Genomic DNA, 27,464 nt, shown 5'->3' with positions numbered 1-27,464 from the left:
TGCGGCCCGTCATGGCTGCTTCGTAATGGGCTTCGCAGTTTACTTTCCGACTGCCTCACTATGATGAAGGAGGTCGGAAAGCAAACCGGCCAGTCATTCCGTCTGGCTTCCAATGGGATTGGAGAGCCCGTCGGCCAGTTGGAAGCCAGCCAGTAATCTCAAGGGTGGGCCTTTCTGCCCATGAGATGACAATGCATGGTTTCCGACATGGTTTCCATGCCTGCTACTCCGACATGGAAACCATGTCGTAAAGCGTATTTTGGTGCATACAGTAGGGCCGGCTTCGTTGCACGGCCTCAGGTTGGAGGCAGAGCGGGCACCTGTGGTGCCCCCTGTTGATCTCTGCACCTTATGGCAGGCACAAGGTGCAGGGATCTCCCTTTCCTCAATGGGAGCTTGTGCTATGGCCAGTGTATGGCAGTAACACGAGCTCCCATTGAGGAAAAGGAGCATGCTACCGAACAGTGTTCAGTCGCATTGAAATGAGTCCGTCGGGTCCGCTGACCAGGTGTCTGTCAGTCCTAGTACTGAGTCGGTGTTGGCCAGAAGTAATTCCACCCGACATCAAAATGAGCCCCCTAGTGTGGCTTTAGCACAGAATCCACTCTTATAGTGGCTACAGAAGAGATCAGGGCTGCAGTGTATGAGGGAGGCAATGCCACTCTCATCTTTCGGTGACCAGAAGTATCGTTTTTGGTACGATGGTGTGTGCCTATACCTGAGGCATCGGCTGGTATGATTTGGTGAGGATCAGTGCTCTGGATGTGCCCAAAGTACGACCTGCAACGTGTACGCCCGCAATCACGATGGCGGCTGGACGGGCTTTGGCAAAAGAGATTGCTTTGTGGTGAGACCACCATTGCCCCCGGATACTGCGCTGCATCTTGGGGCTGGCACCGCCAACACCGTTGAGCTGAGATTTACTCTGGCAGCGGTCTACATCTGGTTGCTGGGATGGTGCCTATGCCGGTGTGGTTATACGATAGAGCGAGCGGATGAGCTTGGAAATTGCCGGGGACGTCGGGCGGCCTGCGAGGACGCAAACTGCGAACTTCCGGTGAGCGGGGGTTCCAAGCTTCGGGTTTTGGGCCTCGGGGGTGTCTTCTCTGTGTCGCCGTGGTATGTGGTGTGAGGTGCCTCGCGCCCCTACCTCCCACTGACGCTGTCCATTGTCCGGCCTGGTTGCAGAGGAGTGGGACCGGCCGTGACACTGCTGATGCCTGTGTTCATGCAGGAGGCCTCCTGATTTCCTCTGCTGAGACTGCGGCACTGTAGGGGGCCTGCGCGCAGCTGGGGCAGCTTCCGCTGTTTTTCGTCTGCCCTCGGGGCCGCCGCGCCACAGCACTGCAGCTCTTGTTTGCCCCCTGCGGTGTGGGGGCCTCTGTTGCGCCATATGGCTCATTCCATCTAGCCTCTGGAGATTGCTGACGTCACAGTGATTGCACACTGAAGTGAGACTGCCCTTCAAGATAGATGGGGATCCCGAGCGGCACATAGGGATACCAAATTCAGGGCTCCGGTGAGTGCGGGTGCTCCCCATTATATGTGCTGCGACTTGTGGATCAATAAACAAAAGAAAGTGCCAGTGCTGATGTAAATAATATTCATACAACTAATGACCAAAACAGAACTTGAAAAAATCAAGAACGGGAGTAACTATTTAATAGTTTTTTTATTTTAACAATGTTTAGAAAAAAAGGAAATTCTCTATTTTTCATTTACAAAAGGACATATTTACAAAAGGACACATGAAACTAAGGGGAGTGTTTGGAGTTCATCAATCATTCAACCTTTCAGGTATATCACATGCATTCGAAACACATTCGTACCACTCAGGGACGGGGAAAGTGTGGGGCACAAATAGCAATAAAATCTGTACACTGAAATATACTACAAGATAAACTAAGCAATAGGCCACTGTCTGCGGACACAATTTACAGAAAAAATGACAAAAAACAATCACTGTATACTGTACAATCCTGATATGGTCTACAAACAAAACTTTTCCTAATAGTAGAGCTCGGTATTGTACTAGCGACTAAGGAAAAACTATAAACTCTTGTCGCTCTCGCAGACACCATGTGGCAGGGGCCTACGCGTTTTGAATCCCGCTGGTTTTCCTGGGATTCTCTTCAGGGCCTTATGTAGTATCGGTGGAGACGAATCCAACTTAGAATGGCACGGGGGGCACAATACAGCTGTCTTTATATCTGGTGTCCTTGCTTTGTAGGCCTTCGTCCTAGGAACTGAGGATGGTGGAAACACACACTGAAACCGGAGCAAAACACGGAAATTTTCATCGGCACAAGGTAGCCGTAGTTTCAAGCTTCAAACCGGACTTAGGTTAATTTGTACAGTCGTTCTAAGCCGGTCTGGAGGTGAACCGTAGAGCAGTTTATCAATTCAACGCCAGTTGACCGGAGGCCGCCGGCCAGCTAGACAACTCGAACTCAAAACAAGTTCTCCCCAGCGTGCCAATTCAATGTTTGCCAGAAGCGATAGTACATGTACCAGGCAGCATAGGCAAAAGTAAACTTCGGACCTTTGACTGCACCATACCTTGGTTACAGTTAGCGATTGCTAACTCCCTGCATCTGTAAGGAATTGATAAACTGCTCTACGGTTCACCTCCAGACCGGCTTAGAACGACTGTACAAATTACCGTACTCCGGTTTGAAGCTTGAAACTACGGCTACCTTGTGCCGATGAAAATTTCCGTGTTTTGCTCCGGTTTCAGCGTGTGTTTCCACCATCCTCAGTTCCTAGGATGAAGGCCTACAAAGCAAGGACACCAGATATAAAGACAGCTGTATTGTGCCCCCCCGTGCCATTCTAAGTTGGATTCGTCTCCACCGATACTACATAAGGCCCTGAAGAGAATCCCAGGAAAACCAGCGGGATTCAAAACGCGTAGGCCCCTGCCACTTGGTGTCTGCGAGAGCGACAAGAGTTTATAGTTTTTCCTTAGTCGCTAGTACAATACCGAGCTCTACTATTAGGAAAAGTTTTGTTTGTAGACCATATCAGGATTGTACAGTATACAGTGATTGTTTTTTGTCATTTTTTCTGTAAATTGTGTCCGCAGACAGTGGCCTATTGCTTAGTTTATCTTGTAGTATATTTCAGTGTACAGATTTTATTGCTATTTGTGCCCCACACTTTCCCCGTCCCTGAGTGGGACGAATGTGTTTTGAATGCATGTGATATGCCTGAAAGGTTGAATGATTGATGAACTCCAAACACTCCCCTTAGTTTCATGTGTCCTTTTGTAAATATGTCCTTTTGTAAATGAAAAATAGAGAATTTCCTTTTTTTCTAAACATTGTTAAAATAAAAAAACTATTAAATAGTTACTCCCGTTCTTGATTTTTTCGAGTTCTGTTTTGGTCATTAGTTGTATGAATATTATTTACATCAGCACTGGCACTTTCTTTTGTTTATTGATAGTCCGGCTCAGCCTTGCTGATTAGAGCCTCCCCGTAGTTGTTTTCCACGCGACTTGTGGATGGCCTAACCCCAATGTGTCTGAACTGTGCAGAGAACGGATTGTGGCAAGCTACCCCCTTTGCAAGCCTGATTCTCACATGGCCCGGAATTAGTGAAATTGCATTCCCACCACAGAATTCCTAACCCACCGTATGGGTGTGTGTTCTGCGACAGCGGGAGTGCTGTGATAATGGCCAGTGGTGCAGACTACTTGGACTTACCTGCCAGACTTAGTAAATAATACACCATGCCACGATAGAGACAACAAAGCTGCGATGTAGTCACCCAACACAGTGATCGATCCTGAAATACTGCCTGTACCTGCCTAAAAATGTTGGCCGCCACATACCCTCCTGTGAATCTCCTGACCTCCTCTCCCTCCTCCCTCCTCCCCATACCCCCTACCCCTCCCCGCTCTACTCTTCTCCACTTTCCTGCTACTGACCTTTGCCCTCACCTGTCCTGGCCCTTAGTCCCCACCCTGTTTATCTGCGAACTTTCCCTTGTCAATTGAGATTTAGCAATTTTGTCTGATGCCCGATGGAGCTACCTGGTTTAGCTATAGGAGAGACAGGTCGGGGATTCCCTCCTTGGACGTCACCTACCCAGTCGGTCTTTAAACAGACTTCCTTTCGTCTTTCCGGTCGTTTCTTCCTGCATCCTCCCTCTATTTATATCTCTCCGCCTCTCCTCTCCCAAAGTATTGAGACTGAACTATTTTGTCTGATGCCCGATGGAGCTACCTGGTTTAGCTATAGGGGAGATGGGCTGTGGATTCCCTCCTTGGTTTTTAGACAGACTTCCTTTCGTCTCTCATTGTTGTCTCTTCCCTTATCCTCCCTTTCTCACCTACCCTGCCCCTCCACTACTTTTCTCTCTCATTTCACGCCTCTCCCAATGTTTTTTGATGTATTATGTAATTGTTGATCTTTTTCTGTTACATTGTTGATTCTTATATAAAGTGCTCTGATACCTTCAGGTCTAGCCAGCACTATATAAAACTCTTTAAATAAATAAATAAATAAAATTAAATTCTATCTACGGCCTTCAATACAGTCAACCATAATATCTTGATTAAGCGCCTTAAAACTTGGGGATTCAAGGTGCAGCACTGGAGCTGCCGAAATCTTTTTCGACTGACTGTGTGCAATCAGTTACCTTCAATGCCTTCTCATCTGAATCTTTTTCCCTGCCTTGTGGGGTACCTCAGGGTTCGTCTTCATTTAACCCCCTTGGCAGCCCTAATCAAGTCATTTGGGCTATCTTTGGTGTCATACGCCGATGATACCTAAATTGTGGTATCACCATCGGCCAAAGGTCCGGACATGAGTAGGATTTTTAAAAACTGTATGGTGGCAGTTTGTCATTGGATGGACCAGAACTGCCTAAAATTGAATTCAACTAAGATGGGGGTTATTTTGTTTGAAAATCATCCCACGTTCTGTTCCCCTAGCTGGTGACCCGAAAAAATGACATTTCTCCCCTAAGCCAGTACAGAAGGTCAAAAATCTGAGCATCATAATTGATGATCGACTATCCTATAAGGAGCAAATAAACAAAGTAGTCTCAACTGCCTTTTTCACTCTGCTTGTAATTAGGAAAATTATAAATTTTTCTTTCTTTTTTTTAGTCCTCATTTAACCATTGGCATCTGCAAAGTTAACAATAAAGACCAGTTCCAACCTGGGCGCCCAGGGCCAATGTTCTTGCGTTTGCCATTGGGCCAACCAGGCCAGCTTTTTTGTACGAGGCTTGGTGTAATCATAAGACCTTTGAGGCCTTAGACCAGCCTCATTTCCATGCCCCACGAAAACAGTGGCGACCAGATGTTATTATCCCCATTGTCTGCCAAGCCGTGGTCTAAGCGCACTATACCCAATGCAGCACCCAATGAATTCTCATAGAGCGGGGGTTTAGGTTCTTTCCACAATTTACAGATCTCCCTGTGAGCGATCAAGACCAAACAGAAAAAGAGGCCCACTTGCGCCACAGAGAGCTGACTTATAAGATCATTATCCAGGCCAAAAATGACTTGGGCTGGATTAAAATGCAGCTTGAATTTAAAAATGCCTTCCAGGGCACTCTCCACATTAAACCAAAAATCTCTTAAATAAAAAACATCAAAAAAGATATGGATATCATCCGCCTCAACTAAGTTGCATCTAGGACACTTGCACTTGGGAAGTGGACAAGAAACACATTTTGCAATTTTTTTGGGCGTATAGTACAGCCTGTTAACAACATTAAAACGATTCTTTTTAAGAGAGACCAGTTTAACAAATTTATATAGGGTTGGACGAGATAGAGCATATAGGCTTATAGATGCATCTCCCAATACGGTTGAATTCCATACAGGATGAGAAGGGGGAAGCTGTACATCCTCAGCATCCAGAAGACTCCTATTTCAGAATCCTACCTCCTTTTTTGGGGGGTTTGCATTCTGGAGTATATTTTCAATCTCCCAGTTTCCACCTACATGCTCCTACTCAACTGAAAACCAGGAGCGCAGTTGCAAATATATGAATCTAGAGAAGGAGTCCACAATTTTTTATTTCAAAACTTATTAGGGAAGGCCTCCATCAGATGATACTAGGTCAGACCAGATCTTAATTCCTGCCTTCTTGATAGGGGAGGCTAAACCATCTTTCAAACATTCGGGCAGTCCCAGGGAATCCCAGATTGGGGCGAGGTCTGAGTAATATCTTATCCCCCATCTCACCTTGACTTTATACTACACATTGAGTGCTGATTTTAAAACCTTTAGACGAACCTTGTTAAAAAACCTTGACGCCACAAACTTATACAAGAATCCGATACCCCCCCCTCAAGATTGGCCATTACCCTCAAAATCCTCCCCCAGTTGGTGTAATCAGGGCTTGAGAGAAGACAACATATGTTTTTAAACTGGAAGGGAAATGAGTACCAGAGCACGTCCGGCGGGGCTAGACCGCCCTTTAAGAGTCGTCGTTTTAACTTCTTCCAGGACAGCCTAGAGTTTTTATTAGACCATATGAAGCTGCCTATTTTACTTTGGATTTTACCCAAAAGCTTATCTGGAAAATCAAGAAGAATAGTGCTAAATAAATATGTCAATTTAGGCAGGATAACCATCTTGACTAGATTTACGCGAGGGAGAGGTCTGCAGAAACACACCGAAGAAGGGAGAAGAGGTTCCTATATCCACTGCTCCTGAGCCTTCCACCCCTCAGAAATCGACGGCACCCGGGACACTGGCTGACATCTTGTTAGATCTGAAAGAGGCTATTGTCAGAAGATTCACAATCTCAGAGGCCAATCAAGTGGCCATTCAGGCCTCCTGCGAAATATTGGCGCAGAAAGTTGAAGAGGTCTCACAGAGAACAGATGCCCTTGAGGCAGAGATCCCCAAGATTAAGGAGGCTTTATGCTCTTCCACTGCAACAATGGACAAGCTGGTTTAACCGAACAGGGAGTTGAAGGAGGACATCGAGCTCCTCGAAAATCATTCCAGGAAAAACAATGTTAAAATGTTAAATGTTCCTGAAGATCTTGAAGGGGGTTGACATAAAGAGTTTTGTAGTCTCTCTCTTGAAAGCAACAATCTTAAAAGACTCCTCAGAAGTGGATTTGGACCTAATGGGGGATATTCAAAGGGTCCATCGTGACCCATATAGGAGAAAACCTGGAAAAGAGAGTCCTAGGTAAATCCTGGTGAACATCCTTACGTATGCTATCAAGGAGAAAATCTTGTCTCTGGCCTTGAAAGCTGGTCATATAAAGTGCACTTCCTTCTCCAGTCCGTTCTCTTATTCTATTCGTTCAGCCGTTTTCCACATCACTGCCACAAAGCAGTGGGAATTGGGCAAGAGGATGGCAACCCTGAACTCTTTAGGGGCTAAGACTCAGCTAAAATTCCCCGCATCTCTTCGGATCATGTGGAACAACCACATGTACAATCTGCGCCAAGCAGAGGAAGTTGATACTCCAATAGATAAGATCAGAAAAGGAAGTGGGAGCGGAAGCTATTGCGGGATATAATCATTAGGGGCCTGTTTGGCATTCAGTCACTAAATGAAATGATAAGCAAATGTGAAAGAAATAATAGAACAAGGAAATAGAAAATTGAGGGGAAAAGTACAGTTTGGTAGAATGCCGCTGCTGCTATGGCAGGTTCAGTAAATTTCTTTTTTTTTCTAATTGTGTAACTATTACTCAGCCACACACGGTGAGGGGGGGGCTCCTGACCAAGAGCGTATGCTCAGAAGAGAAGAGAGGTTTCCCCAGGGCGATGCGGGACTGTTGGGGTCACTGAGAAGGGGAGGTAGGGGGAGGTGAAGGGGAGCAAGGGTGGGGTTTCAGTGGGAGAAAATACAAAATAAGTCCTCATTCTACATTTTTTTTTCTCTTAATGAATAAGTTGTTCTCGGGGCACCTAGCCAATGGAAGGGAAGTAAGAAGAACTTGTAATTCATGATGACTGCAAGGATAAGGTTTGTCTTGTGGAACGTCAATGGGCTCCGTTGCCCACGAAGGCAAAGGCTGATTATTAAATATCTAGGACAATCCTCAGCGCAAGTGTTCCTACTACAAGAGACTCATTTAAGCTCCCTTGAGACTAAGACTGTCTTTGGAAAATACAGATGGGTTGGACTGATCTGCTGCTCTGAACAGACAGTTTATAATAAGGGAGTTGCAGTCTTAATCAGAACAGGAGCCGGTGGCACCATATAGTCCTGACAGATCAAACTGGCAGATGGATTATGGTGCAGGCCAATATTGGGGGGATTGAGCTCGCTATGTTATCTTACTATGGCCCTAACATTGATGACCCCACCTACCTACTCAGAGTACAGACCAAATTAGTAGAAGTCACCACCCCGGTGGTGATTGGGGCGATTTTAATGTCCTCAATCCCCTTCAAGATTGGTCAAACTATAGCCAGCATGCTTCTGCCCCTGTACGCATCGGGCAAAAATCAATATGATCCACGAGCTTGGACTGGTAGACGTCTGGAGGGCTAAGAAGGGTGTAGAACCAGGCTTCACCTATTTTAGTAAAAAGCACGGGCACTCCTCAAGAATCAACTACATTCTTATAGATAGATCGGGTTTAGGGAATCTAGAGGATATCGCCAATCTTCCAAGCATTTTATCCGACCATGCCCCTATTACCTTTTCATACTCTGGGAGAAGGTCTAAGCCTAACTCCACACCCAGGTGGACACTAAAAAGGGCAATGCTGTCCAACCAGGAAATAGTTACTGCTATTAAAACATCTACTATTAATTATTTCTCCGAAAATATGGGTTCAACATCACTTGATTACGTCTGGGACGCATTTAAGGCCCATACTTACCGCTTATTACACAGCCTGTTATCCGCTAAGAACAGGGATGAGGCGCTAGAATTCCAAAAACTGTAAGGTAAGATATCTAAGCTAGAAAGAGCGAGGTTGAATTGCCATCTAGATAACTTGTCACAAATTCTTAGCGATCTGGAACACCTGCGACTAGAGTACAGGGGGAAGTTAGACCAAAAAGTAAAGGCACAATGGTTAGTTCATAGCATGGAAAACTATGAATATGGAGAGAAAGCAGGAGCCATTTTAGCACGGAAGGTAAAGGCGGATCGACTAAAAAAATAACATCAATAATCTGATCATAGATGAGACAGGGCTACCTCTTGTAATCAAGAGGATATGCAAAGGTGGCTCCTCACTATGTTTTCCAAACTCTATGAAGAGGAAGCTACTCCAAGCATTAATAGTATTCAGGAATGGCTGAAAAATAAGGCTTTACCAACTCTAACAGGCGAGGGTCGAAATATGCTAGACGGTCCCATCACAGAAGAGGAAATCAAACTCCATATAAAGAAAATTAAGAACAATAAAGCTGCAGGGACAGATGCTCTTCCGGGCGAAGTTTATGAGGTCCTTCAGGAGGTGATAGTTCCCAGGCTATGCAAGCTTTTTATTTACTTCTATAGCTCAGAAGGGAGGGTCCTCCCTTCATGGAAGGAGGCCACAATAGTGCTTATCTTGAAGCCGGGAAAAGATCCCTTTAAAGCAGACTCTTATAGGCCAATCTCCCTGCTTAACGTGGATTATAAGATCTTTACCAGCATTTTGGCAGGGAGATTGGTCAAGATAGTTCCACAGTTGATCAATGTTGATCAAAGGGGCTTCATCCCGGGAATGTTTATCCAGGAACAAACTCTACAGCTAATAGGTCGTATAGATCTGGCATTGGCACGGTCGGAACCCTTGGCAGTGGCTGCATATGACGCGGCCAAGGCGTTCGACAGTGTCAACTGGGCCTTTCTCTGGGAGGTTTTGAAAATTATGGGATTTGGTTCAACATTTGTACAAACTCTCATTAGATGCTACGAGGGCGCCTCGGCAGTTATCCTCTTGAACTGGTCACTGACATCGAGCTTCAGCATAAAAAGGGGAACACACCAGGGGTGTCCCATCTTGCCCCTATTGTTCGATATTTATAGCCAACCTCTCACGCAAGCATTGAGCCTAGATGAACAAATCCCCCCTTTTCAAGCCTCAGATTACAGCTGCAAACTAGCCCTATATGCGGATGACCCGCTGGTTTGTACCAACAATCCAGTGGAGGTGCTCCCTAGTGTAGAAACTACCCTAAATGAATTTGGTATGTACTCTGGGTACTTAGTTAACTCCTCAAATACAGAGGTAATGTGTTGGGGCGTTGATCATTGGCCTAGTACCTGCAGTAAAGATCTCAAGTACTTGGGGATAATCATAGTACAGGATTTAAGTAACATCCCCATGATTAATTTGAGGAAAGTGGCTAAGGAGATTGACCATCTCTTCTCTAGATGGCAGAACTTACCTCTTACTATTTATGGCCGCGTAAATCTAGTCAAAATTATTAAATTTTTACCACCAGACACACTCAAGACAGTAGTCATAGCATTAGTTATTTCAAGGAGGCTTCTGCAAAGGGCTTTATTCTGATCTTCCCAAGAAATATTTGAAAAAGATGCAGAGTGTACAAAATGCGGCAGCTCGACTTATCACAAAGATTCCTAGATTTGACTCAGTCTCTCAAGCCATCAGAAGTCTTCATTGGCTGCCAGTGAGAAAAAGCATACTCTTTAAGGGACTCTGCACAGCTTACAAGGCCCTGAAGGATCAGGGCTGACGTACCTCAGAGACAGGATTAGATGTTATCTCCCAAATAGGACTCTTTGATCAAGTTTGGCTCGAGATCTGTATGTTCCCCTTCCCAGATTATCTACCTGGGGAGGTAGGAGCCTTATACGGTTTACGGCATTATACTGGAATCGTCTCCCATGGGAACTGAAAAATGCAACCTCTTTTCTCAGGTTCAAGAAGGACCTAAAGACATGGTGTTCTCCCTGGATCCCTGAGTGATGTTCTTTGGGAAAGATGATGCTTTTTCTTTCTGTCCTCCTCTGTCACGGGTAGTACCACGACGGCTCTGGGCAATTGTTAACGCTTTCTAAAAATTGAATCAAATCAAATCCTGCACATCCTTAACACCTGGGAGGAAGGTTCCCGGGAACCATATGTGGAGAAATATAACCCTTCAATAAAAGGACTTTGCTTAAATTCTAAACCCTGCCATCTTCTGTTTTGATGGTGTTAGACTTGGCATCTTTTGGGGTGTATCCCCTGAGTGTTTGCTTTCTGACCTCCCAGTTTTGACTCTGATTTTGCTGGCAAAGTGGTTCTGCGCACTTTTCTCGCTGCTGATCAGTGGTAAAGTGCAAGTGCTCCTTTAGTAAAATGTGTTATGGATTGGTGTTTCCATGATTGGCCTATTTGATTTATGTATCAGTCCCAAGTAAAGTGGACTGCATGTGCCAGGGCCTATAAATCAAATGCTGTTGGTGGCTGCAGCATTGTATTGTGCCAACCACGCAAACAGCCCGTAAAGTGTAACTCTGGCCTGCCATTGCAGAGCCTGTGTGCAGTCTGAGACTGCCATATAACTTGGCAAGTGCACCCACCTGCCAGTCCCTAAACCTTCCCTTTTCTATATGTTAGTCACCCCTAAGGTAGGCTCAAGGTACCCCTGTGGGTAGGGTGCATAGCATGTGAAAGGTAGGACATGCCCTGGTGTGTGTAGCATGTCCTGAAAGTGAATTACAGCCAATTTCGTTTTTTCACTATTGCAAGGCTACCTGTTCCCATAGGCCAGAATAGGCAGTTTGATTATAACATCTTATAATCCTAACTGACCCAGGGAACATGGTAGAAAAACACATTTAGTATGCCTGACCTCAGAATGATAAAATATGTATTTTAGTGAAGTTGGTTTTAATATTCTGTGTATGAAAATACCACTTTTAGAAACTAGGTATTTTCTTGCCTAACCATCCAGTCTGCCTCTGCTAGGTTGTGTATTGCATGTCTGGTTTGTGAATGACAGGGGCTGGGGTGGCTCCAGGAGGCAGGGTGAGTCAGCACTAGGCTGAATAGACCTATCTCCATTGGGAGTGGTGGGAGGAGTAGCACTTGGACCTGAATAGGGCTGTGCCTGCCTTCCACAAGGCTCCAACTCCTGTGGTGCGCTGATGACCCTGGCCCACACTGAAAAAGGAAGAAGTTGTGCACTGGCAGAATGCACCCAGAACTGGTTTGGACTAGGTACAGACACTCTCTGCCTTCAGAGAACAAGGGATTTGTGATGGTATAAATATTGGGGCCCAAACCCCAGAACTTTAGAACTCTTTTGGATCAAGAAGACTGCCAAGAAGAAGAGCTGGAGAAGCTGTGAGGATGAACTACCACTTTGCGGTGTGCTTTGCTGTGTTGGCCTGTAGTGGCTGACTCTGTTTACTGAGGAAACTGCAGAGGGCACTGACACAACGCCGCACCGTGACCCTGGTCTCACCAACGACACCTGCTGACGCTGTCACCAAGCTGCTGCTTGCAACGCGATCTGTGGGTACCACACTCTACACCGCCTCACTTCACGGCGACACCTTGGGATCCCCGACGATGCTGCTCCACACCGGAATCTATGCCGCTGCTTGCACTGTGGTTCGAGGGCACCGCTCATAAAGTTACACGATGCACCACCCTCATCCCACACTGCAGCCTTGGTCTACCGACGCCAGTGCCATGGACTCCAGTTCATCAGCCGACGTCAGCGCATCAGCAACGATGGCGACGCTGCTTGCACCATGACCTACCAGCACTGTGACGAGCACCGCCTTCATCTCACACCGCGACCCTTGTCTCACCGGCTATGCCATATGATGCTGCCACCGCGACCTGAGGGCACCGCACGCCGCACCGCTGCACTTCGCACTGACTTCAACAATGGAGAGTTCGATCTGCAACGCGTGTGACTTCGAGGGACCCAACGACTCCTGCACCGACCTCTGGAACCAACGCCTGCAGACGCAGTGCTATCTGAAGCTCAACGAGAGGTCGCCGACGCCCTGCATTTCTAAAAGGAACTGTTTGCTGGTCTTCCCTATACTGCAGCTGGCCTGCAACACCGAGGTCAGCCACTACTGTTTAAATTTGTTTGCTCACGACGCCGTGATAGCCCCGGATGGAGCTATAAACACCAAGGAACTGTTTTTCAAGGGTATTTTGATAAGTGAACATTTTGAAGTACTGTATTGTAGATTTTTATAATTTTTGGTCTTGTCCTAAGTATTTAAAAATATCGGCTATTTTTCTAAACTAGTGTTGTGTCCTTTTGTAGTGCTTACACTGTATTACTGTTGGTTATGTGCAAATGCTTTACACACTGACTCTAAAATAAGCCTGACTGCTCGTGCCAAGCTAACAAGCGAGTGAGCAGGTGTTATTTTTGGAGTGTAACTCCCTTATCCTGACTAGGAAGAAGGGTCCCTATTTGGACAAAGGTGCAAACCCTTGCAACCTAGAGACCCCCATTTCTAACAGTGTCTCTCATGGTCATCTGGTTGCACTAGACCAGGGGAGAGTCACAAGTTTCGGTTGAGCATGATGGAGTGCAGGTCGGATACAGAGACCAGGTTTGTCCATCTGAACAGCTACCTTCTAAGTCAGGCACAAAGAGTTCAGTTCAAATTGGAGGAGGACTCAAGGAGCCTCAGTGGTCATCACTGTTACAGGAAGAGCCAGTCGAGATTTGTGGACGGTTGTTGTTGTAGCTTTTTGTTGGCAGGCATTGCAGGCTGTCATTGCTGTAGAGCAGAGTGCAGGGCTTGTGATACTGGTCACCACGGACTACAATTGTCACAGCAAAGAGTAGGGTTCACCAGAGCTTTGTTTTGATGGTATAGCAGGCAGCAGAGTTTCAGTACATGTTCATCTTTGGGATGAGGGTACTCTGATGCCAGCCAAGGATACTCACCTGGGAAGGCACCTCTTGAGGATCAGGGACTCCCTCCAGTTGAGGCCTGGTGTTTCAGTGTCTCGTTCTGAGCGAGTAATTCTACATAAAAAATGTGATGGTTTCACAGCTGCTGTTGAGCTAAGCTTTATATCTTCAGACATGTTGTTTAACCAGTAGAAAGATTGGTTCAGAGAATATTTCTGGCTGGTCAAAAAAAGAGTGGGATAACCACATGACTGGGTCTGTGTTAGAAATAAGGTAAACAGTGAAGGCAACAGACATTTCTGTTAGACCCCACACATATAGATCATTTATCACTAAAAGATAGTACTTTCTTCTTTGTTTAGTATCCAGTGGTTCTGTGTCTTGAGGAGAACCCTAAATAAAGCAGGGTTTGAAACGTGTCAAAAGTGTTGCATTCCAGAGAGCATGTTTTTAAGACATCATTGGCATAGAGGAAACATGGTTATATGTAAAGAGTGCAAAGTATATATCCCTGCTACCAGCCATTGACTCAAAGTTGTTCTTATTACGATTCTGGTTTTGCCCTATTGATGGAGCTAAGAATGATGTCATTAGTTTGACTCCAAGGGGGCTATTCAATTCAGAACTGATATACAAGAATATTTACGTGTTTACACATAAGTGTTGACAAGTTATTGATGTTCTTTCACATGTCTGAATCAAGATTTATGTGTAATATTTTGTGGGTTATTGATTGGAATGAAGTTTGTTGGTATCTTTTTTATGTATGTAGGAGAACTGTATATGAGTTGTTATACACAAAAATGATTTGAGAATATTTTCAGATTATGAAAAAAATAAATGGTGATTGCAGTAATTAATTTGTGCGCCCACGAAATAAGTGAATGTATCTGAGGATCTTCAGTATTGGTATTCATATTTCTATTCCATTAGTGGCCTAGCCTTGCTTATGCAATATTGGCCCACCCTCTGTTTTTCTTTGAAAACTTTTTAAAAGTGGCATTTTCAGTATTGTAAATTAAAATAGGATTGCATAGTTAAAGAAGATTTTAAATCACATTTCATTTGAGTGTAAAAAAAATATCACTATCTGTTCCCAATCAAAAGTTAGCACGTATTAAATGTAATAAGGCAACCCAGTGTTAGTCAATGGGACGGATAGGCCTTACAGCAGTGAAAAACGATTTTGAGAGTCTTCACTGCCAGTGAAGTATATATCCCCTTGTTTTCAACTCTGAAGAATACATTGCCCTAGTTTTCAAACACAATACACCTATGAGTCTTTAGGACCTACCTTTGGGGTGACTTCTAAGTATTAAAGAGGAAGGTTTAGCTTGGCAAAAGGTTTATTTTGCCAGGTCGAAATGGTATTTAAAACTGAACTGTTGGTTGCAGTGGCTGGCCTGAAACGTAAAGTACTACTTTAGTGGGTGGCACAGTTAGTGATACAGGCCCACTAGTAGCAATTAATTTAAAGGCCCTGTGTATATGTAGTACTATTTACGAGGGATATACAAGTAAATTAGATTTTCCAATTAAGATTAGGCCAATGTTACCATGTTTGAAAGAGAGAGCACAAGCACATTAGCACTATTTGGCAGTGGTAAAGTGCAGAGTCCTGAGGCCCACAAAAACAAATTCAACAAACAGAAGAAGTGAAGGCAAAATGTTTCGGGGTTTACCACTCCAAGAATGTCAGATATAACAAATACCACTAAGCATACCACCAACACACCACAATTACAATACCACCATAGCCAATACCACCATTTCCATCTCCACCAGTACCACCACCAAAATACCATCACTACCATACCACGGACACCAATAACACAAATACCACCAACACACTTACCACATCCCTAAGTCCACCATCATTACCACCATTACCACCTCTACTAATAAATCAGCACCACTAGTATCACCACAATAACCATACACTACGAATACCACCACTGTCACTAACACCCGCACCACATCACCAATACTACACACCTCAATGCAACAATAATGCCACCACAGAGCCAATATCACCACCACCAATACCATCACCACTCAAACCACCACCACCAATACCACCTCCAATACCACATCAGTGCTACTTTACCACCAACACCACTACTACAAACAACAGCAACACCACAATATTATCATCAATGACACCACTCACAAAACCACTCAACCACTGCTAATGCCACCACCAATAACATCTCCAATACCACACCCCAACAATACCACCATTACCAGTACCACACAATTATTACCAACAGATCATGATAACATTGCTAATACCACACCATCATCCATACCACTGCTAGTACCATTATTACCACCACTAACATGCCCTTTGACAGTTTCATTCACCACCACTAACTCTATAGCATTATATGGGGGCCCTCTGGAGGTACAGAAACTTTTCTCATGGCACGTCCCAAGGCGGTTCCTAAGATCAGCCAATAAAGGATAGGTTCAGGTCTCATATATTCAAAGGGCTAGATGGGGGGAAGAAGTTTCACCTTCGCTGCCTCTGGTAACTAGGTACTTAGAACCAAATAGACTCCTGTTCAGGAAAATTATCAAGACCTGGCTATTCCTGTCCAAGCAAAAATGCAAGACTTCCCTCTATGGAGAATTTACTCATTACACTGAACATTTTAGCGCCAAGATGCCTTGGCATTCGTGCGCTCTATAAATGCTTTACTTACTTACTTATACGAACTAAAACCACACCATCAATACAACTATTCCCACCGGCAATATACCACTGCCATCAATAGTTCCACCAACACCACCACTGAAACCACTAATGCCACTATCAATTTGAATACTACAACCAATGTCACTTCCATCAAAACCACATCACACCCTAACCGAAACCGCACAAATAAATATAGCACCAATACCACCACACCACTAGTACTTCCGCCACTAATGCAATGACCACCAATGCCACAATACCACTGATGGAGCCAGATTCCACGTTCTAGATTTATTTAGGAACCTCTGTCCAATGGTCTTTATTTTCCACAAAATTCTAATTAATTTAGGTTTCCTCCACTAACCTTGGTTCCCAGGTTTCACCAAGCACAAAAGGCGTCCTCCCTTCTCTCTATTCAGGCTCTTCAAGGACATTCCTCTCCTCCCCATCTAGCTTCTTAAATCTAAAATAACGATGTTGAATTCCTGCACCTGCAGTAGGGGCGAGGAAAAACTCTACACATACATAAATTCTAATTAGCTTATAACTTGAGATCAGACAAGGAGAAACGAAACTTAGAGAAACTAAAGTTTGGCCTACAAGATTGGCTAACCTAAAACGTTCATTAATGCACACCCGTTACACAAGTCTCTGTACAAACCATTCATGTAAAACTGGATACCTTTATTTTGCATAATATTCATAATGTGCATGCATGATTACATGATTTCTCTAAACACCTGCGAAATCCTAATCATTCCTGTATACAGCATTACAAATTGCATTTTAATGTCTTGATGTAGCGATATAGGCTCCATTCTAATAACACGGATTACAGCAAAACAACAGAATATATGCGAGTGCAGTTTGTCCACGAGTATAATGTGCCCTTGCAAATTTTAAGAGCAGCGATCACTCTATCACCACCACCCAGTCTCACACCACTACTAATAAAACTACCAACACGACTACCACTGACACCTAGCCACCATCACCAATGTCACCAATCTCAAGCAGGTCATTTTGTTTTCCAGCTGGCATGTCAGTGAGTGAGTCCTCATCCTAACAATGATAAGATTCTAAACAAGTCAGCATGATGATGGCCTTAAGGGTGCTGTCACCACACAACCATCATGATGGGACTTCAGTCAACTGTCTGATGGCCACAGAACCAGATTTGTAACAGGAAGGCATAGATGCAGCATGTGAAGTGTCCTTGGCTGCAGGGGCCTGACCAGTACAGCAGAACAGCATACCTTGTGATCCTGACTCAAGCAAGTGTGGCCCCTCAGAGAGAAGTAACACGATGGTCCCACAGGATGATTCACGTGGTGTTGATGGACAAAATGCATTCTTATGTTTACAGAAGTGTGCAAGTCAATGATTGCTCATCAACATTGCAGTGTGCAATCCTACAACATTTCTCACAGTACAGATGGACATGTCTGGTGTGTGCAAAGGAAAAGGGCTCAATATGGCCATCATCTTTCGTTCAGAATTGCTTAAGTAATGTTTGATTAATTCATTAATTTATGCATTTAACTTTTCACTTCCGCATACAGACATGGGGCTGAGGCATGGAGTTATAGGTTACTGATTTCATATTGTGTTAAGTTATCTATGCTATAAACTTCTTAGAATAATATGAGCAACTTTTTCCCTACCCCTAAGACTTTCAAACCTTCACCAGTAAAGCCCATTTTCTGGTTTTAGTGTGCAACGGGAAATTCTCTAGGAACACACGCGCATTCACAAATAGGAGTTGATGTCAGGGTCTTGCTAGGGCTTCAATTTCCTAACTCTACAAGGAAATAATTAGTGTTCTTAAAACAGCAAGTTCAATGTTTTAACCTGGTCCTGGTGGTGTCCTGATAAGCAATTGCTGTACGTTCTGCTGTGGCACGATAACTATATGAATAAAAATGATTTACACACTGTTTTTAGATTAAACACTTTTGCTGTCAAGAAGGAAGAACGATTTCATTTCCTTGATGCATGCTCCATTTCCTCTCTCTTGCACTGTCGCCTCGAGACGTCTACCCAGCATCGTCAAGCATGAATGTACTTATTTTAAATGATCCACTACTTAATTAGAAATCAATAACGTTCCGGATGCACTTGGTATGCCGCTCTTGGTTGGAGGCTTGTTGACACTTTCATTTAAAATGCAGCCATGCAGGCGCTTTTCCTAATTGGACCGAGTTGACGTCGGGTTAAACGGCTCCTTGGAGGTGCGTTTTTCATTGAGATAACTTTGTAATGAGTTTATGTGAGCGAAGCGTAGGAGGGGGTACATTATTTCAAACCACAAAGGATTGGATGTGTACAAGGTGCTACATTTAAGAATCGGACAACGTAATGGTCGCACTTTAACCATTTGCTTGAAGGATGCGGTCAGTTACGTCAACTCACCATTTGTGAGACGTATAATTCTTAATCACTTGCCACCTACTTTCGTATTAAAATACACGTAGGGACTGGTTGTACAAAATGCATTAGGTAGACAAAGTGGTTCCAAAGGAGATGGGCACTATTCACTGCACTTTTCCCCATAATACTCGAGATTCCAGACAATGTTTGTTTCATTTGCTGCGAATTTCCTTAGTTCTACTTTTCCCGATTCAAGGCCGTAGGCGACAATAGATTTCCGGGGCGACAGATACAGCCTTTGTGACTTTTCGTTGACCCTAAATAAATCGCCCGTTGTCTGAGAATTGCAGGCCCCGAACAGACACAATCGTATCGTTTTGGAGTGCAATAGTGAGAAAGGCAAGATGTTGTCACAGTTTGTGATTATGCTTTATTCAGTTTCAGTTTTTGTAACGTCTTTATTTCGAAGTTTTTCTTCATAAAAGACAATCATATAAAATATTTACAAAAATACACAACAGGTATATACAACCTTATACATACAATTTAAACTATCTTAAGTCTTGTTTAAAAAGTCAATTAAATAACATAGAAAGACGATTTTTCAAAATTAATACAGATATAAAAGATTCAAGAATACATTCCAAAAGGCATAGGTTTAGTACATCTCCTTTGACATTCAACTATTATCACCTTCTAAACACCTTACTCTAATTATCCATGCCCATCCAAGATATTTTGCCACCCCTATGGACAGCCATTCTGCTGTGTTAAATCTTAGGATTGACAGTGCTTCATCACACACCCGGGTGATTATGCTTTATTGTTAGTATTATTTTTTGTAAACATTTTTATTGATTTTCAGTACCAGGGGTCAAGAAAGGCAGTGCTTAATTAGAGCCGGAGCTTTCCGGTGCTCAGCACCTGCACCTAATCCTCAGCACCAGGCTTAAAGCACCAATTAAGGACACACTCATTTGGAAGGCACCTGATTTTCCCCAGAATCACAGGATGTTGAGCAACGCGGAGACTCGAACCTCGTTCCCTAGCTCCGAAATTGGCAGCTCTAACTATTAGGCCAAGTCCTCTGCAGAATAATAAGTGCCAGGGCTCTAGTCAGGAGGCAGTTTGCACCAGAACATTTCTCATGTTAGCGCTGCCTCCTAAGGAGAGCCCCGGCACTTTTTATTTTACAAATTATCCACTGAGAAAGAGTTGCGCATCTTGTACATCTTCATACTGATACATGCAGTTTTTAAACTTTAACAACACTCTCCCCTTCCTGTCCCCCACCCTTCCCTCCTAGGTGAAAGGTCTAGTGATCGAGAAATAGTTTAAGCATTTTTATAGAGACGCAAAGCGTATGTCCATGGATAGTATAACTACAGTGTAACTATTCATGACTGGGTAGTTGTACATGATGTCCCCAGTCCAGCCATAGTCCAACTCGCACCTTTATTCTTCAGATATACAGCAGAGAAAAATGTTGCTCAGTCAGGTGTACCTTGAGGAGCAGTCGTATCTCCTGGGGCACTCAACTCTGATATCATCTGTCTCCACGCTCTCAGGTCATCTTCAAGCTTTTCATCTTGTCTGACCTGTTTCTTTCTAACTTCTTCCACAGTGGCCCATTCAATCATATCCCGTAACGATTCCCCAAGACTTCGTGGGCATGAGTTCAAACATCCAATAGCTATGCAGCGTTTCTCCAGTACCAGTCCCAGGTTACGGAACCTACAACTACGTTTTTTATTAATTAGGGCTGGCAGGAGGCCCAATAATATTTCCCTTGGCTTACTGTCAAATTCCCACCCATTTGTTCGTTTGAGTGTACCTAACATTGCCTCCCAATATGTCTTAATACATGTGCAATCCCAGCCTATATGTGGAAAGTCCGCCTCGGATTCCTGCAGCATGTGCATTCATCTGATCTGGTGGGGTAAATATTATGTAGTGTCTAAGGGGTAAGGTACAGTTGAGGTACGACATCGCCATAGCCATACCGGACGCTTACAAGATTATCCGTAAAGACCGCACCAAACAAACAGGAGGAGGCATTGCCATCATCCACAGGAACACCATCAAAATCACGACCAGCTCCGACGATAAGCTCGCAACCGCCAAACATCTCCACTTTCAGATCCACACCAACCCTAGGACCACACTTAGAGGCACCCTCATCTACAAGCCTCCAGGAACCCGCACTCAATTCAGCGATGGCATCACTGACTTCGTCAGCCCACATGCCCTCGCCTCCGAGAACTACATTCTTTTAGGAGACCTCAACTACCACCATGAAAACAAACACGACAGCAACACCTCCACCCTTCTGGACAACCTGGCCAATCTCGGACTCAAACAACTTGTTGACACCCCCACCCATGTAGCCGGACACACGCTCGACCCTATCTTCACCTCCAACAAGCACATTTCCTTCGATCGCACCACAGCTCTCCATTGGACGGGCCATAGCTGTGTTCACTTCAGCTACAATACCACCCTAACCCACAACCACCCACAACCTATTCCCCGGAGAAACTGGAACAAAATCACCTCCGACCAACTCCTCACATCACTCAACCAAAACCCTCCCACCCTCTTATTGGACCCGAACCAAGCAGCCACCAATCTCAAGCAATGGATCACCCACAGTGCTGACGAACTAGCACCCCTGAAAAAGCACCATATCAAACCAGGCAACAAAAAGGCTTCCTGGTTCAATGAGGACCTTAAAAAATCCAAGAAACTATGCCGCACCCTGGAGAAAACATGGAGAAAAAACCCAACCACCGACAATATGGCCACCCTCAAAGCAGCCACCCGCAAACACCACCAACTGATTAGATCCACCAAGAAATCAGCATTCAAGGATCGTCTCGACAACAACGCCCACAACAGCAAGGAACTTTTCAACATCGTCAAAGAATTCACCAACCCCACCGCAGCATCTAACGACATCACTCCCTCCCAAGACCTCTGCAATGCCTTATCCTCCTTCTTCTACAACAAAATTGCCGACATTCACAACAGCTTCGAGAACACTCCCAGCGATCAACCCTCCCCACACCCCTCAGATCCCACACCGCCAACTAACAACCTCAGCGCCTGGAATACAATCACCACTGAAGACACCATCCGCTTAATGAACTCAATCCACTCTGGCTCGCCAACCGACCCCTGCCCCCACCACATCTTCAACAAAGCTGACTTCATCATCGCACCCCATCTCCGTGATGTCATCAATTGCTCGTTCAATTCGGCCACCTTCCCAGAAAGCTGGAAACACGCCGAACTCAGCGCCCTCTTGAAGAAACCCACAGCTGACCCCTCCGAACTTAAAAACTACCGACCCATATCCCTCCTCCCTTTCCCCGCCAAAGTCATTGAAAAAGCCGTCAAAAGCCAGCTCGCCGCATTCCTCGAATCCAACAACTCCCTCGATCCCTCTCATTCCGGATTTCGAGCCAAACATAGCACCGAAACTGCCCTCATTGCAGCAACAGACGACATCAGAACACTACTGGATAACGGAGAAACAGCGGCCCTCATTCTACTCGACCTCTCCGCCGCCTTCGACACAGTCTGCCACAGCACCCTGATACAACGCCTCAGCAACATCGGCATACAAGGAAAAGCCTTGGACTGGATCATCTCATTCCTCACCGGGAGACTCAAAGAATCCGACTTCCCCCATTCAACTCAGAGGCCACGGAAGTCATCTGCGGTGTACCTCAAGGATCATCTCTCAGTCCCACCCTCTTCAACGTTTACATGAGCCCACTCGCATCCATCGCGCGCCAACACAACCTCAACATCATCTCTTACGCCAATGACACCCAGTTAATCCTCTCCTTCACCAAAGACCCCAACACCGCCAAAACCAATCTTCACGAAGGCATGAAAGAAGTAGCCGAATGGATGAAAGATAGCCGCCTAAAACTCAACTCAGACAAAACAGAGGTGCTCATCCTAGGATCTTCACCCTCTGCCTGGGACGACACTTAGTGGCCTTCCGCTCTGGGCACAGGACCCACACCCACAGACCACACACGTAACCTTGGCTTCATCCTAGACTCCTCTCTTTCGATGTCCAGACAAGTCAACGCAGTCTCATCCTCCTGCTTCAACGTACTTCGCATTCTCAAAAAGATCTTCCGCTGGATCCCCCTCGAGACAAGAAAAAGTGTAACCCACGCACTGGTCACGAGTCGACTGGATTATGGTAATACACTATACGCCGGAATCACAGCAAAATTACTGAAAAAACTCCAACACATCCAAAACGCATCAGCGAGACTCATATTGGACATCCCTCGCCAAGATCACATCACCGGACACCTAAGAGACCTCCACTGGCTTCCCGTCAACAAGAGAATTACGTTCCGTCTGCTCATCCACGCACACAAAGCCCTCTACAATCTAGGACCCGAATGCCTCAACACTCGACTGTCCTTCTACACACCCACCCGCCAACTAAGATCGTCCAACCAAGCCCTCGCCGCAATCCCGCGCATCCAAAAATCCACCATGGGTGGCAGATCCTTCTCCTTCCTGGCTGCCAAGACCTGGAACTCACTCCCCACTCACCTCCGCCTCACTCAAAACCACATCTCCTTCAGAAAAGAACTTAAAACCTGGCTATTCGACAAATAATGAACCCCTTCCCCAAGCGCCTTGAGACCCTCTGGGTGAGTAGTGCGCTCTATAAATGACCGGACTTGAACTTGAACTTGAATAGGGTGTTCAAGCTGATTGTACATGTCCCCTCATGAACATTTTGCCATAGTCGTTGGATATTATACTCCCAGTCCCTCCGCCCATCTAGAGTGTGCTTTTGGGTTAATCATAGGGCATCTTCCCTTATGGCCTATAAAGGTGAGTAATGAGCTTTCGCCCCCGTCATATCTAGTACCCTGGTCAAAATCTGGGTGGCAATGGGTAACTCCAGGAAGGTTGGCCAGATTTCACATGCTGTAGCTAACATTTTGTTATATTGCAAATATTGTCCTGTACCAAACGTAAAGGAGTTATTGGCATCTTCTCTAGTTATATATTGACCACCCTGATAGGGGTCTCCCAGGACCTTGCAGACTCCAGATTTTCATGCAGTCATGCACATAATATTTTCAATGTCCTTGAAAGGATTAAGTATCCATATAGGCATATCTTGTGCATATGGGGCTTTGAGAAGGACTGTCGTGTTCACCCTCTCCCACATGCGGCCCATTAATCGAGTATGTTTTATTGATATTTATAGTTGCAAAGTAATTCGATTTATTGTGCAAAATCATGTTGCAGAACCTAGCATCTTTATGCACTGTGCAAACAAAGGTGGGAGGGGAAAAAGTAAGATTTAACTAAATCTTCTTAGTGACATTCCTAAACTTCAAAATGCAGGTGGACTAATTAAAAACGATACTTCATCACTGCTGGCATCTATAATAAAATCATGGGGCCCGATTCACAATGGTAAACCGGGATGAAAGTCTAACTTTACGAGTTTCGGTATTCACAAAGGGCATTTACTACTCCTAAATGGCCTTTGTAAATACTGAAAGCTTAAATTTCGACTTGCGGTATTAACAAAGGCCATTTACGAGTAGTAAATGCCCTTTCTGAATACCAAAAGTTGTAAAGTTAGACTTACGTCTAACTTTACCTTTGTAAATAGGGCCCATGAACTTTAATTTGAAAAAACAAATAGTTTCCTGCACATTCAGTGTGGAGGACAAATTATTTTGTTATTGTCTGTAGGTCAAGCTATGCCATCATCTCTTTATGTATGATGCACATGGCAATATGATTGTGTCATTTCTGGGACATAGTTGATCTTAGCCAAGTTTTCAGTCGACAGAGACCACTGAAGCTTCTCTCAGCTTCACTAGATACTGGAATAACCATATTAATCTGTAGTCGATTCACAACCTGTGTAAAGAAAGCCCTATCTGTTGGAAGCATTTTTCAAAGTATGTCTGCCAGTTCCTGGACTGAAGATTACTTCAATGTACTTGATAATATAGCTAATTGAGCTGAGCAAAGAGTCATTTTCTTAATTTTAAGGAATGTGTCAATGCCACTGCCAAATAAAAGCAGCTGTTCAAGATTTTCACAAGTTGTGATGCCTTTCTTGTCAAATAGTGAAGTAAAATGTAGAGAAACTGTATCTATAAGTTCAAAATACTTAAAGCCATAGTAGTCCTTGATGAGTTACAGGATGAACAATTCTAGCACTTCTGTTGCATCAAGATGGTATTTAGTAGGCATGTAACATCTTAAAAGGGTGGGAGGAGGTGGCAAATGATGAAGCATGTCACATTACGTGAGTGAGGCATACTCGTCCAATTCTTGGAATTGCCTTGAATTTAGGTAACAAACAACTAGCAGCACACAGAGAACTCATTGGGTCTCTGGTACTAAGCTGCTGACTTGCTGATTAAACAAACTTCATTTCTCTGAGGGTATCACCCCAATTTTTTGGGCTGTTGGAGTTATTAAGGTCAGACGTGAGCCCCATAACACCCTCTTGTCTCCCCTTTGTGATAGTATATGTGCCCCATCTACACACCAGGATGGATACCCACAAAGCCATGTTTGTATTGAACTTTTTTTGGGTGAGAGGGACTATGTCATTGTGGGTGGACAGGTGTGGAACTGGGTAGGGAAGTTGGGGAAAGGGACAGGCTTGGGTTATTTAGGTATTTTTACTTGGGGAAAGGGGTGGGCCTGTTGTGGGTGGAGAGGGTGGGTTTCCTATTTAAAAAATATTTTTTATTTTCTCAATGCATATCACTTGCTAACTGTCTTTTGTCTTTGCCTTACTAGTTAGTGTAGCATTGTGTTTTTTCATTGACGAAAACCTGTCCTCTGAAATTGTCACATACTGTACTGTACATCAACTTTTTCCCCTAGACCTTCCCTACTTGAAGTACATAGCCATGTATTTTTTCAGTAGGTTTCATTTTCCTGCAGTCCAGTATACACTGTTGCCAGGGTGGGAACAGACTAGTTCTTTTTGACTTATTGCTCGATGAAGGTTTGTAGCACTAAGCCACATGTTCAAGTGTATACAAGTTAGTTAATGCCCGTGTCCTCTTACCCTCTGTAACTATTGAGCAACATACACAGCAATCTTAATCTTACTAATCTATATCTGCTTCCCAGGAACAACTTCAGTAATAAGTTCCTAATTAGTTCACTTCTTAGTTCTTATCTTAATAGATGAAGCAATGGCTGCTGCCTCTTTCAGTCTCCCCAAACCTTATTGCAGGGTTTCCCAGTGGGCGTTCCTAATGGTGATGGTATTAGTAGGTTAGCGCTAACAGGGAAGACATCACACAGCGAGGGCCGACTTTCACCTATTCCGAATGAGATGAACTTCAACTGTAGGATTATTCAGAAGGATTATCCATCGTAGGCAACTAGACTGAAAGAAAGCACAGAGTTAGTGGGTTATCAAAGACTGAGCCGTTCCAGTTAAGATGGTCTAAACTTGCCATTCCTTTTAATCTGAGTGTGGGCACTGTGGAATTTAAAATCTGTATAACAAAAAGTCAGCCACAACTCATTTTAGTTTAGAAACGTATTTTCTTTTGCACATTACGGGTCCAGATAGTTGATGGAGGATATGATCATCGACACCTTATCCTTCTTCACCTTTACTCACACAATCTCAAGATTTGGGCCAACATTTTTCATTTTCCCCTTTTCTTTTCTTGTCATGAAAGTTATAGATCATGGTAACATGAGCCTACTGAGGAGTACCAACCAGTAGCTCTATAGGTGGTTCTTACGTGAGGTACTTTCTGACTTCTCCAACCTTTTTTCTTCTCTGCAATTGATGCGAGTATGCGTGAGGTGGATTAACAAACTTTAAACTTTTAGAATATAGAACACTTGGAGTTGTGCACAACTGATAAACAAGGGGAGCCTGACCTAGGGTGTGTGTGTGTGTGTGTGTGTGTGTGTATATATATAAAAATTCATTGAAAAAACCATAGGTTTCAGGGGTGTTATAGTTAGCTGGACATTTCACTCATACAAAACCATTGAAATTCCTCAGTTATAGTTAGTTGTACTAACTGTACCTCTCGCGCCCGCAATCCACAGGTGATGATGTCACATATTACATCATTCATGACATGCTCAGTGACATCACTGATGACATCTCAAATGACATCACTGATGACATCACTGATGACATTATCCAGTGAATGTGGTTTGGTTCCATATTTAAATATGTATTATATATATAGCAATCTGCATTGAAGAATGAGTGGATATATAAAAATCTGGATAGAGGATTTAATAGCAGTGTGATTGATTGTTTACTTGAGTAATTTATAGTGTCTCACTAAATATATTGGAAAATGACTAAACTGTGTGAATATCTGTACTACTTGGTCAGTTGTTGTGTAAACTGCTGCACCATTTGGTTACTTGCTACGTGAAAGTCTATATTAGTTATTGATTAGTTAACTGATTATTTGCAATGGAGAGTGAATGTGTGCGTGCTTCGGTGGTGGATCTGTGACTGTCCAAAGATATATGAATAGTAAATTCAGTACGTATATGAGGTTAAGACTATGTATTATAATACTTGTTTGGGTGAATGAA

The sequence above is a fragment of the Lissotriton vulgaris genome, chromosome 5 (genome assembly GCF_964263255.1).
Source record: "Lissotriton vulgaris chromosome 5, aLisVul1.2, whole genome shotgun sequence".
NCBI classification, from domain to species: Eukaryota; Metazoa; Chordata; class Amphibia; order Caudata; family Salamandridae; genus Lissotriton; species Lissotriton vulgaris.
Note: the sequence above shows the minus strand (reverse complement) of the source record.